Source organism: Protopterus annectens, chromosome 7.part0 (genome assembly GCF_019279795.1).
Source record: "Protopterus annectens isolate FY-2018-M chromosome 7.part0, PAN1.0, whole genome shotgun sequence".
In the NCBI taxonomy this organism is placed as follows: domain Eukaryota; kingdom Metazoa; phylum Chordata; order Ceratodontiformes; family Protopteridae; genus Protopterus; species Protopterus annectens.
Window position 1 is genome coordinate 1,443,537,814 of NC_056739.1, and position 22,240 is coordinate 1,443,560,053.

Consider the following 22,240-nt stretch of genomic DNA (forward strand, 5'->3'; position numbering starts at 1 on the left):
GGTGTAAACAGAGGCTTGGGAGATGAAACATTTATGAGCAGAGTCTTGGGAGATGAGCCATTTACTGGCTGCCTGTGTCCATTAGAGATGTGAGTGCCAAACCAGGGATGAGTTTTCTGTTCCAAATCCAATTGTCCAAGTTACACTTGAATTGGGTTATGGAGGAACTCTGCTTCACATGGATGGGGAGCCTGTTCCAGATAAGGGGTAGTCTGTGGGATACATACCTGCATACCTCACAACTGTAAGATTCTTGCCTCATATTTTTGATCTGTTCCTAATAAAATGTGTTGTTTCTGGCAATTTACTGGCATGATCCATTGATATGAAGTCACTAAATAATGGCATATATATGTATTTGAAATTTGTGGATATGAAGTCACTAAATAATGACATATATATTTGAGTTTCATACTTCATATAATTCAATGAAATGCATGCTAACATTCTAACTACTTTCTACGTTTAAAAGATCAATATTTAAAATCGTTCCCTATTTTGGGGTCCTTGTACTCTCACTATGTCAGGCTTTGTCCAGCTTTCTTACACTAAGAATTTTAGAGGTATGCATACCTATATCTCTGAAAGGTTCTATTTATATCACAGGCAAAGTTTATATCTTTAGAACAGGTAATTCTGGTACTGCTTGTTTTGCTGATAATGCAAGAGATCCATCAGGGTGAAGTCTGTCAAAGGTTTGTATGCCAGGCATAAATCTTCCATCAACAGCTTGTAAGAGACAGAAAACAGGGATTGGGTCTTGAGGCAGTCTGTGTAGGACATGTTACATACACCCTGTATTCCTTTAGTGAGGAACCTCTGCAGATGTTCCAGTTGTCAGATGTGCCTGGTTAGGTACATGCCAAAGAGGGCATTGATAGGTTTGTTGAATTCCAAATACAGTGGAACAATGACCTCCTTTGACCTAGATGTCATACCTGTGTTTATAAGTTGCACAACATAAAATGATTTCCTCAATACTGTAGACATGTGATGTCAAAGACTAGATGGAAATCAAAATCTAAACCAACTGCATTAGAAGTAATGAATATAGTACCAGAGATAAAACAACTGGAATTGGGAGCTTTAGAAAAGGGTAGGAGCAAACTACATAGGAACAAACAGGAATTGTGGGAACAATACATACAAGAGATGAATGAGGTTTAAAAGAAGGCAGGACTTAAATGAGCTATGTAATGTTTGAGTGAATATGATTGGATAGTTTATAAGTGATTTATAATGTTTGCAACTGGGAGTCTGTCAGTATGGTTTGTGATGTAAAATGCTTACAGCTAGGATTGTGTCAGTGTGGTTTGTTTCCATTTATACAAATGTATGATTGCTTATGTCATAAGTGATGGTTTAATAAAGATGTTTCTTATTTAAAAAAGGGGCAAGAATTGAATAATTTATGTAATGTTGCTTAGGTTATATGATATACAGCAATATATGTCAAGTATAATGTTTGTTAATGTTAATTTGTTCATAGGGTTGGATTACTTTTGTATAAATGTAAATTTGCCTATGTCACAAGTGATAATTCAATAAAGGTGTTTAAAAAAGACTAGATTACTGTCTTTGTGTGTGTGTCCCAAATTTCCTAAATACTGGGTCAAATCTTAAGGGTATGTTGCCAGTATGATGGCTACCAGGGGTGAATGACTTAACAAAGGATACTATTATGCATTTCATGGCATTTAGTTTCAGTCCGTGGCTCTGATACTAGTTTTGTCTGTGTCAATCATTCCTGGAAATCACTTGTGTCATTGGGGGATTATATGACAGCTGCTAATTTGCAATCATCTGCAAATTTTGTCATTGACATTGGCCTTGACTTCACAGAAATAAATACCACAAAGAAGCAGTCCTAAGACTGATCCCTGAAGGACTCTACTTGTGACTAGCATCTTTGCAGAGATGGACTCCCCAATTCTAACTTCCTGGGTCCCACAAAGTCTACACTTCAATTATTCCCTTGGGACTAGACAAACTTTCAACTTAAGCACTCAAATCATTCACTTCTCTTCCTGGCACTTGCTCAAAACTCACAGCAAGCACTAATAAACCCTAACACTAGACCCCACTATACTGTAGACAAGGATAAGGCTCTCTATTTGACCTTACCAGCCAATCAGTAAAACAGTTCACTGTACCTATCCATGCATGTCCAAAGGGCAGTTCCAGGTGTACTCTCCGGTCCAACTGGTGAATCTGGGCATTTTGAGGCAATGTTACAATTGCCTCATGTACACAGACAACCCTCTCCTCCTTCCACCAAATACAAATACATGTGAGAGATGCAATTATACAGTCAAGCTAGAGGCTAAGCTCTCTCAACCCAAGACTGGACCAGGCAGTCAAGAGGAGAAGGGAATTACTTGCATCACCCCACCAGTCTCACATAGACCTATGAAACCAGCACCAGCAAAAAACACAAATAAATACACAAAAACATACTCGGAGGCTCTAAATAAAAATCTGCAAAAGCAACAAAGACCTCCAAAGCAGACATTCAAGCAAACTTCACCCCCCCCCCCAACACAAATCATGAAACACATACCTCACAAATCCAGTGTGCCATGCAATCACAGCCCTTAAGGCAAAATAACATACCCAACACACTAGTAATAGGTGACTCTATAGTCAGGCACACTGACATCCCACTCACTAGGCTGAACAAGGAGAAGGTTACTATTAGCTGCCTGTCAGGTGCCAGGATCCGCCATATAGCACAAGCACTCAGGTAACTCCAGAACAAGTAGAAATATGACTCTGTCATTGTCCATGTTGGTGTGAATGACCTGAGCCATACCTCCCTGGACTGCATGAAAAGAGATATGGAGGAGCTCTCTGATCACATAGCCCAGGCTGGTATGACCCCGATCCCGAGTAGCACCCTGCCCTCACCAAGAATGATACCACGGAAGAGAGAAAAAAATTATCAATTTCTACAATTGTCTAAGCTTCTGGTGTCATTCAAAGGGGATCCAGTGTCTGTCAGACTGGGATGACATGCTCGACAAGCCATGCTGCTTCACTAGAGATGGCTTTTGAATACTGGCCAAGGCTCTTGCCACTCCTATAGTGCCTTTTTTAGGCAAGGCACAAAATACAAACCCACTGCCATAAATAGCACAAGTAACAAAAAACTGAGGGTAATGCTACTCCATGCCAGAAGTCTTAACCTCAGAATGCACGCACTCGAGGCACTCCTCAGTATGGAGAAAATCGATATATGTGGAGTAACAAAAACCTGGTTTAAGGCTCCAGAAAGCAACCCAGTACTACCAGGCTACAACTCATATCATACATTTCGGCCACAAAACCCGGACCGAAATACAAAAGGCGGGGGAGTATCCATATTTATCAAGGATACCCACACATCCAGGTTAGTGGTACAGCACAATGCGTCAGAGTTCATCCACGTGCAACTAACAATGGGCAGAACCGCTATTCAAATTATAGCTTGCTACAGATCACCCACCATGTCCCAGGACCCCCACTCCGCATTCCTGGAAACACTGGAAAACATAAAGGTCCTACCAAACACCCTGATATTGGGTGATTTCAATTACCCAAACATTAACTGGGAGAACTACTCAAGTACAAACTCCCTTGCCCAAGATTTCCTAGAATTTATAAACTCAAACGCCCTGTATCAACTGGTCAACACCCCCACCAGAGGTGAGAACATATTGGACCTGGTCATCACCAACATGGGCAACCGGTATTCCACACCGGAGGTCAACCCCTCGCTGGTTAGATCTGACCATAAATGAATCACTCTGGATACCCACATTCCGGCACCACCCCCAGTCAAAGAAACCACTGTGAAAAACTTTTCAAAAGCAAACTTCACGTTACTTAAGACTGAGATGGGAAGTTTCAAAGCCCCCATGCTAAAGGATAATGCTGTCCAAGCTGCAAAATCCTTTACTAATGCACTCTATGGGCACCTACAAGAATGCATGGATTATGCTATCCCAAGTAAAACAAAGACTCAGTCCTCCAAGAAAAGGAAACCAGTCTGGTGGACCCCTGCCATAAAAAAGCTATACAATAGAAGGAGGAAACTAGTACAGAAAGGAGTAAAATCCCAAGAAGGGAAGACATCCTTGATCAGTATCAGCAAGAAACTACATTCCCTCATAAAATCATCCAAAGCTAGCTTCGAAATAAAAATTGCCATGGACTCTAAAGATAACCACAAGGCATTCTTTAGCTATGTCAAGAATCTAAGTGGCAATTCTCAGATCTGCTCAGAGTTACTGCAGAATGGCATAAAATACACTGAATGAACTGATATAGCCAACATCCTGGCAGCCAGGTTCAGTGCAAACTTCACCTCCTCTTCCCAAAAGGTTCCATAACTATACCAGAAGAATGTAGTGCCCCTGAAATCAAAGACACTCAGGTTAAAACAGCCCTCTCCAAAGCCAAAAACACAGCATCAATGGGACTGGACAGTGTCCCAGGCTGTGTCCTATACGAGCTCAAAGATGAACTAACCCCTCACCTAAACACACTGTTTAAACTCAGCCTCTCCGCAGGCTATGTGCCTACAGAGTGGCGCACAGCAATGGTTATTCTGTTCCACAAAGGTGGAGCCACAACGGACCCTGGGAACTATCACCGTATAAGCCTGACTAGCCTTGTCTGCAAAGCAATGGAGTGCATCATCATAGATCTCATTAACAGAGACATTGGGAACCTCCAAACACTGGACCCTATCCAGTTCGGCTTTGTTAAGGGCAGATCATGCCTCCTAAATCTGGTGGACTTCTTTGAGACAGTTACCAAGGCTATAGACGAGGGAACGGTGGTCCACACAGCCTACCTAGACCTAGCAAAGGCCCTTCAATACCATTCCACACTCATGTATTATAGACAAGCTCACCAGCCTAAACATAAACCCCGACGTCACGAGATGGGTTGCCAACTGGCACATGGACAGAACCCACATTGTAAGAGTTGCAGGAGCTAGGTCTGACTCTAAACCGGTTACAAGTGGCATTCCCCAGGGCTCAGTCCTAGGACCCCTCCTGTTCGACATATACTTCTCAGAGGTACAAGCAAGCACAGGAAGACTTTGGCTGACCAAGTTCACAGATGACTGCAAACTAGGGACTATAATTGACTCTCTGGCTGACACAGACATCTTCCAAAAGGGTCTCACTGAGACAGATACCTGGTGTCAAAACCATGGCCTCAAGCTCAATGCCAAAAAGTGCATAGTCTTCCCCTTTGAAAAAAAAAAGCACCCACAAACTACCACATAGGTGGTAGCCCCCTAAATATGGAAGCTGTAATAAGGGATCTGGTGATCCAAGTAGATAGTAACCTCTCCTTTGATATTCATATTGCCAAAGTGGTTAGAAAATCCTTCTGTGTGGCCCACCTAATCACAAAAGAGTTTGCATCCAGATTGAAAGAGGTCATTGGGTCCCTCTATGCATCACTCATCAGACCCATCATACAGTACAATGCCCCGTTTGGGATGTACCTTACAAGACACCTGCAACAACTGGAAAAACCACAGAAGTACCTCACCAAGAGGATCACTGGCCTCAAGCAGATGCCCTATGCAACTCAACTGAAGAAACTCCAGCTGTACTCGGTCGCATACCGACTACTCAGAGGTGATCTCTGCCTGACATACAAGGCCATGTCCAACCCAGAATTGATGGACATGCTCCACCTAAAGAAAACCATATCCACTCGAGCCACACACTCCAGGGATCTAAACCTCATCACAACAATAATAGGACATGCTGGAGGGATAGATTTCTGTCTAAGAGACTTCCCATGCTCTGGAACAAGATTCCAATCTACATTAGGCAGAGCTCCTCACTAACCCCCTTCAAGAGAAACCTTGATGAGTGGATGGGAAACAGAAAGTTTACCCCAGGGATCACTTCAATGGCTCTGCTGGACAGAGGCACAGGGAACTAATCTAAGGGGGCGGTGAAAGCCAACACATTCCAGCTAGGCTTATAAATGCCTTTGGACAGATAGCCTAATACAACTATGAACCTGTCTATGAGCCAGCTGGCTATCTAGTGGGTATCATGAAAGTTAATAGCCAACCTCTTCTGTTTATCAACAATACCTGAGTGGGCTATTGTGTCAAATGCCTTGCCCAGGCCAAGGTTGGCAGTGCGAAACATTTTGCCCTCATCCATTGTTTTGTTGACCTTCTTAAAGAAGTCTACCAGACTGAGTGGGCATGACCTGCCCTTGACAAAACCAAACTGGGTTGGGTCCAGTGTCTAGAGGTTTTGTTTGTTAATACTGATTATTTGAATGATAATTCTTTCCATAGTTTTCCACATGAGACTAGTGAGACTTATGGGTCTGTACTTTTCAGGGTTTATAGATGGTCTTCCTTTCCTTGCAGAGAGATGACTGTTGCTGTTCTCCATTTGTAGGCATGAAGCCTGTTTGGAGGCTAAAGTTAAATAGCAATTCCTGGGGGTCTGATAGGTCATATTTCATGCTATTTAGAAGGCAAGCTGGGAAATTATCTGAGCCCACTGGTGCAGTGTTATTGGCCTTAAAATATTAAGGGCCTGTTTCCTAGTGATTGTAGGGTGAGTTAAAAGAAGACCGTATTTTCTGAGGGAAGGTTCAGGGGATAGAGGGACTGTGTTGTTTTCTATTTCATTGTACTTTTCTGTGTGTGTGTGTGTGTGTGTGTGTGTGTGTGTGTGTGTGTGTGTGTGCGCGCTTGCATGCATTCGTGCGCATGTGCGTGTGTGCGTGTATGTGCATGCATGCGCGTGTGTGCGTGTGTGTGTGTGTGTGTGTGTGTGTGTGTGTGTGTGTGTGTGCGTGTGTGCGTGTGTGCGTGTGTGCATGTGTGTGTGTAACTTGTGTCCAAGACACTTCGACACATGAACCAAAAGTGCTTGTCTTCGGTGCTTACATTTGCCACTCATATTTAGCTCTGTCCAGAAGGCTCTCTAACATGATCTTGCCCTGTGCTGTGGTTGTGACAAGGAGCTGCTCACTGTGCACACTGGTTTGGCTGCAAGCATGTGCAATTAGTATTGATGCTTGTCACACACACAGTGTAAATAGTGCTGGTTGCTGTCACTAACAGACATAGTATTTCTGAATCTTCAAGGCTATGTTTGTATAAAACAGTGTCTATTTAGATTTCATGGAATTACAGTGTTTATAGACTTCTTTAATCTATTCCATAACCTTTCTTTGAAAAAATTCTCACAGCTATTGTAGCTATCCACATAGATCACTCCATGGATGATTAACTATAAAGCACTTTGCATCAATGATTTTGTGAATACCAGGCGCAGTTACATCAAGACTCAAGTTTATAAAACTGCATTTTTTTTTAAATATAATAACCATAACCCTAGGTGCATTTTGATTTTTTGATTATTCATCATTTGGAACATTTCTGAATGCTCTAAAAGTCATTTAATGTTGAATGATCTTTCATCAATATTGAATCTTCAGCCATTAATGCAAACAATTCAATATATCCTTTCAGGTTGTTCCAGTTTGTTTAATAATATAATTTGCATAAAAAACTATCATCAAAAATAAAAAAGCCACTGACATGTTTTAGTGCCTTATAGGCTAATAACCTGTTCATGTCCTTTGTTACGTTGCCTTTAAATAGGACTATATATAGTTTTTTTTTTTTCAATAATTTTTATTCATTCTTTTCATCAATACAGAATAGTAAACAAAATACAAGAAGAATAGGGAACACATATTCACAATGAACAGTTGTTATACATTGACGGTAATATAAAAAGAGATAAAACAAACAAACAATAACATTTACACTATGTACATAGATGCTTTCAATATTCGGAAGAAAAGGTGTTACAATTCAGTAAGAGTTGTTGTGAGTAGAAATCTAAATTAGAGAAGGGAAAGAAGAAAAATAAAAATTTTCATGAGTCATGGATATGAATTAATATGGGACCTCTTATCCGTAGTTAAGTCTGGTTATTTGTGATGAGTTAAGCAAGAATAATATTAAAGGCTTGTTCCCATAATTTCCTAAGCTTATTGCTTTTATTCCCTTTGTTGATTAAAATTTTATGGGCTAATAGATGATTAGTCGCCATTATTCTAAAATTCTCCCAAGAAATGTTAATTGAGTTAACTCCTGTGTTAAGTTTGTAAGAGCAATATTTAGTCCCGATACTTATCAAATGTGTGCTGGTGTGGGGCTTGGTGGCTTTGGGTGCACTGGGGAGGATGCATTTGTGGTTTGAGTTCAAGTCTTTCCAGGCTGTATGCCGGTTGCTCCCTGTTGTCGGGTGAGATATAGTGTGGAAACACTGTGGCTTCCTTTTCGCAGGCTTTCAGTCAACAGTATCATCAGTACAGACATGCATAGTAGTCTCCCTGCAGTTGCAGCAAGTTTTAGGCTGGTCTTCTTCTTCATAGGTTAGTAATAAATAAAAAAAATAAAAAAATGAAGCATGTCTGATTTGGAGTGTGTTGTGGCTGGACACCGGTGGTTTCATGCTGGGTGTGCCTCGTCGTGCCTCTTGGGGCTGGCTGGGTTTGGGCACTGCTGGCTGCACTTTTATTGTGGCTTTGTCCAGGTTATCACTTCAAGGGAATGAGTGGTATTTGACACCTTAGAGATACCTGGTTTGCTGAGGGGCCAGGTAGTCGAGCTGTGAATGGTTTTGCGGGCCACAAGTTGTTCATGGATGCTTTCCCATGCTTTGATGGTGCAGTAGGGGTCTTTGCTAGATGTTTGAGCTTTATGTTCCCAAGAAGGCCAAACTATTACTGGGACCTTCAGTTCATTTCTGCACACCACTGCATCCAGGTCACCAAATATGTGGTAAGAGGTTGTGAAGTATGGTTGTGTCTTCCTTCCTGTTAGGGCTCTGTAAATACAGGCAAAGGAATCCAGTTACAGAAAACTTTGCAATACAAAAAATAAGAAGACTAGGAGTAAACATAGGAAAAGAGATTAGTAATGGAGAAGTCAAAGAAATAGAAAGTGAGGTTATGGAGCAGCTGCACAGAGAAGAATTTTGTGTAGAAAATCAAATGCAGAAATCACCACAACAGGATAGAGCAATGGATATCCAAATTAAGTGGAAACCAGTGGAACAGGAAACAATTGGCCAGGAGCCATATCAAGATATTTTGGAGCCTTCCACAGGAAACCAGCATAAACATCCACTTGAAGCTAGTCAACAAGGAAAGGAATGGGAAACTGTGGCAACTCTGATGCAGTCAATTTTGAGGAGTGATAGGACAGTGAGTTTCCATATGACAGAGCAGCAGATGACAGGATGGAATTGATGAGAATGTGCCACAGGAAGATGGTTTAGAACTTTCTATAGAATGCCCACAGGAAAAGAAAACAAGGGATGTGCCCTCAGTTTGGAAGAAAATGAGCTAAGAGAAGAGTTATTTGATTTAATGGACATGGATAGATATATTAAGTTCAATGAGAGAAATAGACTGCAGAAGGTCAATAAATCCCAAAAAGTAAGAAGTCTGATAAAACAAATGAATGCAGTAATTAAAACTGTCCATAGAGATCCATGTGGTATAACAGAAGTAAACAGAGTATAAATAACTGATAAATTTCTACCACAAGATCACAGGGTAGTGAGGGAAAGGAAGGGGAGAAATCAAATACCATCATGGAAGTATCGAATAGAGAAAACTATAAAGCAATTAAGACAAGAAGTGTCACTGCTAGATGATTATAGAAGAAGGAATAGATCAACCAAAATACTAAGAAAGATAGATGTGATTAATGCGGGTCTATATTATGTGATCAAACATTTAGATGATCAAACACCTAAACTTCGACCCGTGAATGTCGAACCCTTAAAACTGCAGATGGCCATTTACGCAAATTTTTTTCCCTTGGAAAAAATTTGCTTGGCCTTAGGAAACAAAACAAACCTTTAAACACTAATCAAGTGTGGGGCTTCGCCACCCACACCCCCCCAAATGTGGAGGGCTGTGCCCCCCACACACCCCTAACTAAATATACCAACTCCGAGATCACTCTACATTCGGGAAAAGGGCAACTTACCAATGCAGACAAGCAAATTTTTTCCCAGGGAAAAAAATTCACGTAAATGGCCATTCCAGATTGTCAGACTTTGACATTTACACGTCGACATTTAAATGTTTGATCACCTAAATGTTCGATCACGTAATATATACTTATTAAAGCAATGCACAGTATTAGAACAGACCAGGATCTATCATGCACTATCGTAAATAACAAACTAAAAATTTCAGCACAGGCGGAAAAACTTAGAAGATACACAGATAAATATAAGGGAAAAGTATAAAATAAGCAATTTATTGATGACCCAAAAAAAGTTTTATAGAGAATTGGGAAATAAGGTAAAAGGAATTGAAAGACTGCCAGAAAAAGAGGAAGTCAGTACATTTTGGAGAAGTATCTATGAAGATGCTGTGGAACATAGCAAATATGCTAAATGGATAGCAGAAGTAAAAGAAAGAAAGAATAAGAAGTTTAAAGGTACAGGATATGAAAGTAACAGCTAGAGAGATTGAAACAATGTTGAGAAAACCCTCTAACTGGAAAACCCCAGGCCCAGATGCAGTATCTAACTTTTGGTTAAAAGTAGTAACATCTTTGCACGAGGATTTAGCCATGAGTAAGAACTAGTTATATGCGCACCCCAAACAGACACCACACTGGGTAACAACAGGCAAAACAATGCTCTTACTTAAGAGTGAACCTGTAACTACCCTAAAAATTATAGACCAGTAACTTGCCTTTTGACGACGTATAAACTATACATGGGAGTTGACCCCGACAGAGTTTATAGTCATTCAGAAGAAAACTCAATTATGGCAGTAGAACAAAAGGGCAATAAAAGAAAGTCATATGGAACAAAGGATCATTTGTTGTTAAATAAAGTTATAGTGGAAAACTGTAAAAAGGGGAAGAATCTAATGGCATGGATTGACTACATAAAAGCATTTGATAGTATCCCACATTCATGGATAAAAGAGTGCTTAATAATGTATAAGATACACCCTACACTGATTGACTACATTACAGTAACCATGAAACAATGGCAGACCACTTTGCAATTAAGCCATAATAAAGGACAGATTATCCCAGGGATAAAAATTCAAAGGGGGATATTCCAGGGTGACTCTCTGTCACCATTGCTATTCTGCCTTGCCATTAATCCATTAAGCTGTTTACTTAACAGCTTAGGTCATGGCTACAATTTGGTTCCTAGAAAACAACAAAGTCTAATGACTTCTCATCTCTTTGTCAATGATTTAAAACTGTATAGCTCATCAGATGAGGAACTGAAAGCACAGCTGCAGGTTGTCAAAACTTTTTCAGAGGCTATTAGGATGTCATTTGGTCTTGATAAATGTGCAAAAACAACCGTTAAAGCAGGAAAAATGCAGCACCAGGAAAACATCAATTTGGGACTAGAATGTGATATAAAAAAAACTTGAGCAAGAAGGAGTGTATAAATATTTAGAATTGATGAAGGATCAGCAATGAAACATGAACAAATGCAAATAAAACTCAGTAAGGAATACTTTATAAGAATTAAATGAATCCTGATAACAGCATTGAAATCTAGGAACAAGATCCAAGCTATAAATCAATTTGCTCTTCATGTCCTAACATATAGTTTTGTAGTAATTGACTGGCGCCAAAAAGTGTTTGATAGATTAGATATTAAAATAAGAAGGATGCTTCATGCTCACCAAATGATTTATAAAAATCAGTGTATACCAAGACTATATATTCCCCATTCCAATGGAGGGATGGGCCTCCTTGAAATTGATTACATGTATAGATCTGCAATCGTGGGACTTCACACATATCTACTGACCTCACAAGATCCAAATGTAGTGAAAGTTTTGAAACATGAGAAGAATAAATCTAAGGTGACTTATCTGCATAATTTAGCAGAAGCATATTGACATCAAACAGGAATGGAAATCAAACTGAATGTGCCAAAAAACAAAAGAAAGACTTCAAGGTGAAGGACAGGATGAGAAGGCAAGAAATGTGGAAAAACATAAATATAGTTGCAACTATAGAAAACTTCTGGAAGAGCCTCATGCTGATAAAGAATGAACGTAGGAATCATTAAGGAGAGGTGAATTCAAACCAACTAATGAAAGGTTAATATTGGCAGCCCAAGTTAGTGGGCTAAGTACAAGCTGGATTGCAAAGTCCACTGAACATGTGGGACAAACAGACAAATGTAGATTTTGTAAAACTGAATTGGAAATAGTCATACACCTTTTTGCTGGTTTGGACATGCTAATGGCAGGAGGACTGTATACTGAAAGGCATAATAATGTGGTGAGACTTTTGCACTGGGTATTGTTGAGGTGGATGAAAAACACTGGAAACATGAGCCACAAAGCATCATAGAAAACGATGAAGTTTATATCACATGGGATCACCCATTATCAACAATTCAAAAGATAAATGATAGAAAACCAGCTATAGTGGTCCAAGAAAGAAGACAAAAGTAGCATTGGCAATTGAAATTGTCACACCCAGTGACTATAGTGTCTTGCATATAGAGAGACACAAAGTCATAAAATACCAGGATCTGCAGGAAAAAATGAGATCAATGTGTAAGAAAGATACCCAGACAGTTCCAATAGTAGTAGGAGCAACAGGTCTTATAAAATACAATTTACAATCATATTTAGATATGTTACCAATCCATGTAACTCCATATGAATTGCAGAGGGAGTCATTACTGGGCACATTGCAGGTGCTACAAAGAGCACTTTTGGCTGAAATCAAAGATTGAAACAATACTAATTTCATGAACTTTAATCATACTTTGGCTTAGGAATGGGGTCCATTCCTGTCATGGTATTAAAAACCCAAAAGATTTGGAGAAACTAGAAAATACAGAACTGTGAGCAGTGCAATCCTCAGCCCAAGTATTGAAAAGATAGTTATCCTTACTCCTGAATTACAGATGGTTACGTTGACTTGGAATAGCATATATAAATCATGTGTGCACATAAATAAAGTGCTCATGTAATTGAGTGTGTGCAACAAAGCCCCATATAAGAAAAGGCCACAGAAAATTTATTGTCAGTCTTGTGTTCCCTTTATGAATATTTACTAGATATCTGTCTCAATACAAGCCACTGGCAGTTGACAAGTTTAATATTTTACATTTGTTATTTGTATTAAGTTCAACCTAATCTAATGATTATTCAGATAATCAGCCTTGTAGAACTTGCATCATCAAGAAATTATTCTGTCAAATATATGGCAACCTTAGAGATGGTTATAATAAGGTAGGGAGGGGTGGGGGGTCCTTATCTAAGTGATTAGAGAATAAGACTTTGTTCATAAACTAAAAAGTGCTTAAATTGGTGACCTGGGTTATTGTGCAGAGTTCTGCTTCAGTCTGTTGTGCTTAGTGAATCAGCATTTCTGAATATCTACACATGCCATACCAACAGTTATTTATCACTGTCAGACAATTCCAGAAATTGTACTTATCATTCCACTAACTTGACCATTCTTTAAGTCTTACACTTCTTTTTCCCTTACCTCTACCTTCCAGGCAGTTCTTTTTATCATTCCTTTCCTTTCTTCCTCACTTTGCATGTATTGCAGATCTTGCTGACAGCAATACTAAATCCTTTTGGTTTGAAACTACTGTTATATATTTTGTCTTTATTTCACAACTGTTATAATTTCTCTCCTCCCACAGTAGTGTATATAGTACAAAATAATTGCACTCAACATCACAGTGCAGACCCACTGAACACCAGCACAAAGATGATACCTATTACTTTACCACACCACTATTAGATACTCCGCATTAATTCATTGGGATTAAGATATTGGTACAAGGTTTTGCTAAGTGTGAAAGATTTAATTTGGTGTTTTCTTTGATTCCATTCTTGAAAGCTAGATGCCTTAAACATTGACAATTTTTATTGTTCATTTTTATTTTTATTGTTACCTTTATTATATTACATTTTATGCATATGCAAATGTATTTTATGCAGTATTTATTCAGCATTTTATATCTTATTCATACCATTACTATGCTCATGTTGTAACTGTCTCTTTAAATAACTTTTGGTGTATGACATCATTAATTGATGAGATAATTGTTTTTTTACCTATTTAAGCAGTGCTATTCACTTGATCTTTGTCTGATGAAGCAGCTATTGTTGCGAAAGCGCTCACCTCTGTCTTTTACTTTTTGTTTTCATTAAACATTATTGTGTGTTACCTTGGTGCATTGTGTTTATATTTTTACTTATTTTTTTGAACCTTGGTTTTACCCGCAGCCATTTCTTTTTTGTTTCTAGTGTAATACCTGCCTGGGCCACATAATCTGAGAGCTCCATCATGTCTCTTTTCATGTAGTCCAGGGAGGTGTGTCTCAGGTCCTTTACACCCACATGGACAATGGCAGAGTCATACTTGTACTTGTTGTGAAGTGACTTTAGTGCATGTGTTATGTGTCAGATTCTGGCACCTGATAGACAGCTGACTGTTACCTTCTCCTTATTCAACCTTGTGAGTAGGGCATCTGTGTGCCTCACTTTTGAGCCACCTATAATTAATGTATTTGGCAAGGTGTTTAGCCTTAGGGGCTTAGGTTGAGGGCCACACTGTGGAGGTGAGCTACTTGTCCTGTGGTTTGTGCTGTGTTGTGGTGGTCGAGTGGGTTTCTAATGTCTCTGCTGTTTGGGTAAATTTCTATTGAGACCCTCCACGAAGGTGGGTGTGTGGTTTGTGTTTTTATCTGAGAGCTGTGATAGTGGGTGTTCTGGAGTTCTATGTGTTCCATCTGGTGTGGTGCAGGTGTTGACCTTCTCCTCTTGACCAGCTAGTCTGGTCTTGGCTGGAGAGTGCATAGCTTCCAGTTTGGTGATATAAGTGCATCTCTCACAAGTTTGAGTGGTGGGAGGTAAGAGCAGAGGGTTGTCTGTGTACATGAGGCAGTTGTTACACTGCCTCAAAATGCCTAAGTACACCAGGTTAATAGGAGAAAGCACAGGGAACAGCCCTTTAATAATGCCAGGAGGGGTGGTCATAACTACTAAGTACTGGAACTATTTCCATGAAGAACGGCTAGTGCTGATGGCACTTAGGTGTTCTACAATAATTGCTACAAAAACCTGTTGAAGTGCAAACTGATTAGGCTATTTGAAGTGCAGGAGAGAATGAACTAGCAAGATCTAAGGGAAAAACTGAAGAGCAGACTTTCTGGCACCAGTAATAGTTTACCTCAGCTTGGTGTCATTGCACGGAGCTTAAAAAAGAGCAAACCCATGCAAACACAGGCTTTTAAACCAGAAAGTTGAAAGGGATGGAAAAACTGCCCAAACAGCCAATAAACTACAATTTCTGGGCCAGAAACCACTCCTCTTATGTCTGATAGGCTACCTAGTGCTTACCACTCCCACTGATATGCTAGAAGGTTCCATACAACAGAGAAAGATTTGGGGGGCTCAGAAGCTTACAAACTGTCCTGGATACAGCAAATCTGTATCTGGACTAGACTAGTTACAGTAAAGTCAGAAAACAAGCTTAAAAGTTTTTTTTTTTTTTTTTTTTTAGAGAAAAGCAGCTAAAACAGCATAAAAACAATTCAAATGCAGTGCAAACTAGCACACTTGAGTGCGCAGCAATATTAAAGCAAATACAGTTAAATAAATGCAATCCAATTAAAAAATGACTAAAAACAAGTGCAGCCAGCAGTAAATTAGGAAAAAATCTAGACGGAGGCACTTAGAGTAAAAGAAAATAATGCCAGCAAATATATAAATAATTCAGTCAAGCAAAAATCTGAACAGTTAAAAAGTGCCAAAAATATCTTTCACTTAGGATTCAGCTATCCCGTTCTTTTTTGCCTATACTCTGAAATCAGTCCCTAATAAGGAAGGCAGTCTCTAGCCAGCAGTCCAAATGTCTTCTTAGCCCTTCCTTTTCTGTTACCTTTCTCTCTTTAGTTATTTGCTCTCAATACATTGTTTCTTTTGTCAGTTTTCTCCAATAAATTCTAGCCCTGTCTTGCCTAATCTCTATACCCCTAATTTAGGTCATCTCTATTGGCAGAATCTCCTTTCTTCATTCTCATGTTGGTGTAGTGCTAAGAAAATTTCTGATAATTTATGAATATAATAGTCTGTATGGTTGTTTTTATTCTCCTTAAGCATATACATCCAAAATCCCATTCTATATTTTTTCTCCTGCTTCATCATCATCCCTTTCAGTTTGATTTATAGTTTTGTGCTTGCCTTATGTTTATGAACCTCGTAGCTCTAATTATTCCTTCAAATCAGGTACTCCTAAAACAGTTTATTCTACTGGAAGGAGCAACTTATCCCACTTGACCTTTGCCCTCTTCCAGATACAATCTTTCAACCGTCTATTAATTACTATCCACAACTTCTCTGGTTGGTGAAAATATGCCTAACCTGTATATTAAACTAAGGGGACCGAAACATTTTCATTGCTTGCATCTTGCTAACAGCATCCAAAAACAAGAGCTTGCAGTTTTTTAGTTTTTATATTATCTTTTGTTTAGTCTCATCCTACATATCCTTAGCTGCCATAGCAGAATCCCTTTTTAACTCATACTCCTAAATACTTAATCATTTTATCATGTCTCCATAAATATGGGTATTGCTGAAAAAACTGATGTGTGGGTACCTAGCTTACAGCTATAGCCTTTGTTTTATTTTCATAATGTTTATATCCTGAAAAGACTTGAAACTGTCTTAGAATGTTCCACAACACTAAGATATCCTTTTCTGGTTTGATCAGGTACAAAATAATATAATCTGCAAATAAACCCAGATCTTCTTGATTACCATTCCAATTAGATCCTTGAATTACTGATTCCCTAATTTTCTTTGCCAATGGCTTAACATATAATACAAACACAAAGGGGAAAGAGGATAATCTTGCCTGTTTCCTCTGCTCAGAAACAACTGATCAAAGATGAACCCTCTTATTTTCACTTTTGCCTCCAGTCCCTCCATTATCCTCTTGGCTAACCTTATTATTGTATTAGGGAATGCAATTATTTCCATTGAACAACTCATAAAATCCCAGCTTACTCTATCAAATGCTTGCTCTGTATTGAGATCCACCAACAACATCAGTATTTTCTTACATTATGCTTCCCTATGCCATCACTATTCTACTAATGTTGTCAAAGTGTTGACTCCCCTCCACAGAATCACGTTGATCCATATATATTGATTTTGGCAACAAATGTGCCATTTTTAGCTATTATATACATAAATACTTTATAATCTTGGTTTAAAATTGAACTAGTCCTATATAAAGCTGAGTCTGATGGGTCTTTACCATCTATTACAGCCACCACAACTTTATTCCAAGATGTCAGCACATCCCCTGCTTTTAAAATGCTGCTAAAAAACAACCTTCCATATCTTTCTTCCCTCTTAACTTCCAAACTGCCACTAGAATGCTGTCTATATTGGAGACATTCATGTAGATTAATTATACATCACTGTTTTTATCTCATCTCCTCCTGTCTTAATTGTTAATTGTTGAGCCTTGTCTACCACCAACCTTTGCAAATGTAGGTTTTCCCTAAATATTTCCATCTTTGTTTTTTTTTTGATTTTCACATTTCTCTGTAGTATGCAAACTTTCATAAAATGTCAGCACTATCTCTAATAACTATAAGATCTCTACTTATTTTTCTTGTTATAGGCATCCAAAATGTGTAACAATTGCTACTTTCTTTTGCCTAAATCATTGTGCTAAAAGTTTTGTGCTTTGGAGTTACTATAAAAAAGTTGTTGAACAACAATCTTTCTAAACTCATGCATATTATCCAAGTACTCACTTATATTCTCTTTAGCACTCTGCAGTTGCACCTCTTCTTGTTTTGTGAGATTCCTCTTATTCTGCAATACTTTAACCTTTGTTAGCCGCTCAAGATAATTCTTATTACTTCTTAGCCATACAGCTTTTTTGTTATTTATACTCTATTTTTAAACTCCCCTTTCATTTTATGCCACTCACTAGCTATAGCCTCTGAAGAAATTTCTGTCTTCCCCTACTTACCAGTCTTTAAATTCTTCTTTCTTGGTTGGGAAGCACCAGTGTCTCATGTTTACTTAATTACAAAGAATTTTTATCTTAGTTGCTATTGACGAATGATTTAAAATAGTTATTGAGTTTGTGTTGGATCTTTCAATTAAATATACATGTTCCTGAGAAATATCATTTCTCTGTAGTCTAGCCCAGTTACTGTACCTTGAGGAATAAAATGTAAATTTTCTGTGAGTTCCTACTACTGAATTCACATCTCCCATGCCAATATTTTCATAATTATTTGCAGAAATGTACCCTCTTTTGCAATATTTTCCATTGTAAGTCGCTCAGATGCAACCTCATTGTACTTACAAGGAGACTGGAACTTGATTTGTAATATTTCCTGCTGAAAGCTGATTATTTCACCAAAAGTTTTCTTAAGCTCCATAACAGAAGTTGTATGTAGAATATAAATAGATGCCAACATATTCCTCCTCCCTTATCAGTTGCCCCTTATTACCATAGATGTACTATTTTCTTTTTCCCCCTCTTCTATCATTATTGGAGATCTAGCAATTTCTATAAATACTCCCCTTTTCCTTTGTCCTGATAGTCTGCTGAATATCCATCATAAAATACTTTCTTTATCAAATTCCCATATTGGCTTATTTTCAAATGTGTCTCCTACAGCCTTACTATTTTCATTCTGCATTTCTTAATACAAGTTAGTACCCACCCATTATATATATCACAGTTTTTTTAAATGTCTTTTTCCAGCTTTTGTGCTGCATGCACCCACTAATGTTTTGCAGATTGATTTTTTATATCATTGTTTCTTGTTATCTCCATTTGAACGTATGTCACATTTAACAAGGCTTTTTGTTTTAATAAAAACTTTCAAAAAAACACCCATAAACCATTAATGTAAAACAAGCACACAAATCTATGTATCTATGTCTTCAAATAATGCAGTTTAAGCTTCCTTGTTGGAACAATTGTCTCAAACTGACAGCTGCAAACAAATGCACTGCCTAACCAAAACAATAAGGTAGATGCATGCTACAGCCTGTGCTTCTACTTAGTCTAATTGCTGTCTGTTCTTATTTTATCTTTATTCCTCTACCAGATGTGAAAAAAATACTTGTATGGTTTCAGAAAACATTACGTTTTAGTCTTACAAAAGTGCTCTGGCTTTTATTGCCTATCAGATAGTTTGCCTTTATAGAAATATAGAACAAAATGTACAGATGCTGTCAGCTGCAGATTTTTCAACTCACAGTGAACATTTATTTGCTAAAGGAAAACTTTTCATTACACTCAGTGTCCTCTTGTCTACTTGCTTAGACAAAAAATACTTGCTATTAGATTAAGCCAAGTGCCTTAATCCAGACATTCACCTATGCAAAAGTAAAAGAAAACATATCAAATCTACATATATTATAATCTATGTACTTTTAAATTCCACCTCAACAAACCAAGATAACAGCATATTAACTTAAACATGCTTTTGTCCAGCCTTTCTTGTGTTTTTTCATTGTAATGTTTATATTTTTTAAAACTTAAACAGAAGAAAAAAGGGCAAAGGACACTTATTTACTTTAGTATATTTATCACAAACAATAACTAAAACGCTTTATTATATGACATGCAATTTATATCACAACACATTTTATACAATATTGTTAAGAACAAAAAATGTTTTACTTCAGTTACTTTTTTTCTCTCTTTTTCCCTCCCCCTCTAGTGTTCTTTCAAACATTAATGGCAGGAAGTGGGGTATACACTTTTCAGTCCCTCACAAGTTTAAACAAAGTCATCAAAAGTCTAATATTTCCACTTTTTTCTTGTAAATCCACAATTCAAAAATGTGATTGATGCTTTATAATCTCACATTTATTCACTAAGTTCAGTGTTGCTGGTCTTCTTCCTATTCATCTCTATCTCCCAGCTCCATATTCCGGTTCAAGTACAAGGTACTCTCAATTCTTCTGATCAACTTCTATGCTTTTTCTACCTCTCAAGAATTGTTTTCTGAACATTAAGAAAGCTTCCACTGACAAAGTCTGTCTATGAGATTTATTATCAGAAGAAGCAGAGTCCACTTATATTTGATGGCTCACTTTTTGCTGGACAAACTTTTATATTTCCTCCTTAGCCTGTTCTGCATCATAATATGACATTGACCCTCCAGGAAATAACTGAAGACAGGTGGGTATATCAGCTTGAATCTCACACCTGCCTCTCAAAATTTACAGTTGATAAAATAAACCTGCTTCTCTTCTGCCTGGTGTACAATGGGGTTCATATTATATGATCAAATGCTAGAAATAGCGAACAATCTATTGATCCCAAATGCACAAAGCCACAAAATGTCGAAGGAACAGATCAGTGATTTTTTTTCCCAGGGAAAAAATTAATTGATCAAAAAAAAAAAAAGTACAGGCAACATAAACTGGGGGGGGCTTTGCCCCCCACATCCCCATGTGGCAGGCTGTGCCCCCTACATCCCCCACCTTAAATATACCAATGCAGAGTTTGCACCACAGCGAAGAATACAGCAGAGTCCAGAGAATGGCCCAGTGAATTTTTTTTTCCCTGGGAAAAAATTCTCTGATCCATTCCTTCAGTATTCTGTGATTTCATGCATTTGGGTTCGACAAATGAGCATTCACTATTTCTAGCATTTGATCATGTAATAGGAACCCATACAATGAATAACCATTTTCCACAATCACTCTACTGTATCCAGTTTTTAACACTTTGTCCTTCTGCCACATTTTTGTCAGGGCTGACTCTTGCTGCTTGCATGACTGCAACTTTTCTAATGCAGGTCTTGGTTGCTTTCTCCTAACCAGATTTGGAACATACATATGATGTGCACCATCAATTAACAAATCCTGCTGTGCAATACCAGTCCAGTTGCTTATCTGTCTTTTCATAAAATTAATACAGTCTGTTCCTTCCAGTTTTCCCTGGTACAGCAGAAAAGCTCAGGTTTTCCCCTGTGTGCTCTATTCTCTATACACAGCTAGCCCTTTCTTCATTTCATCATTTGATTTTTGCAGGTTTTATCAGTTACTTCTGAATAGCTGTTTAAAGCTTCTTCCTTTTTGTCCAGTCTTTTGTAATTTTGAGTTGATATATTCATTCATGTTTCATTTATTTTAACCAGCTCTGAGCACATTTGATTTATTTTTCCACTAGATTGCTGGAATCCAAATCTTGCACCAAAGCTGGAGCTTGCACAGCTTTTTGCTGAACAGCTGCAGGATTTTTCCCAGTCAGTGTGTTTTCTCTTCACCTTTTCTAGTTGATTTTCTTTCAGTCTCTTTGACTTTTTTCTTTGTTGGCATCCAGGCAGTGTATTTATTAGCCTTTAACTAAAACCGAAGAGTTAAACGACCTTATCTCACAATTTCTTTTTTCATGCTGGGAGACGAGAACTTAAGCTGTTGATCAGTCTTCAGCCATCTTGGAAGTCTATTTAAAACAAATGTTATGCAAAACTGTTAAGGGTTTATTGCAAATGTATGTGTAAAAATAGAATTATTTTCATGCACCTAATTGAGATAGCAGTGCTACAATCATATGGTAACCATGTTATAAAACTCAAATACATATTTTTCATTACAGGAAGAAGAAGAATATAGTGGGAAATGAATGAAAATAGCGGCACTCAAAGCTGGTTCCTGGTCATATGAGGCCCTAAAAGGGCAGTGCACCACTCTCACCCTCCAGCCATTGTGTCCCATTACTTGGCTCTGTCTCCCAATTGCCATAAACAATGCTTAAAGCTACCACTGTGCATACTGTTTTCTTCTTTACTTTCACAATGATCACAAGAAGTCTGATGTAAAACCTTTATTTCAAATTTAAAAGTAAAGATACTGATCACTAGTTCATAAGTGATTATTAGGCTAATGTCAGAGAGGTGGGTATGGGGGCTTTTTCAGCTTATCCCTGCTTTACAAGGTAAGAATTAAACCCTCTATTTTATGTCTATAAGGTAAACACCTTAACCATTATGTCAACCCCCAACCCCAAAGAACATTCACTCGTACGTTTATAGACAAATACTTGGCCATCAGTCTGCAAACTATTACGAGCTTAGCCAACAACAAGAGGTCAGACTCAACTCCTGTACCTTGTATCTGCAAGGTAAAGACCTTAATCATTATGCCACCC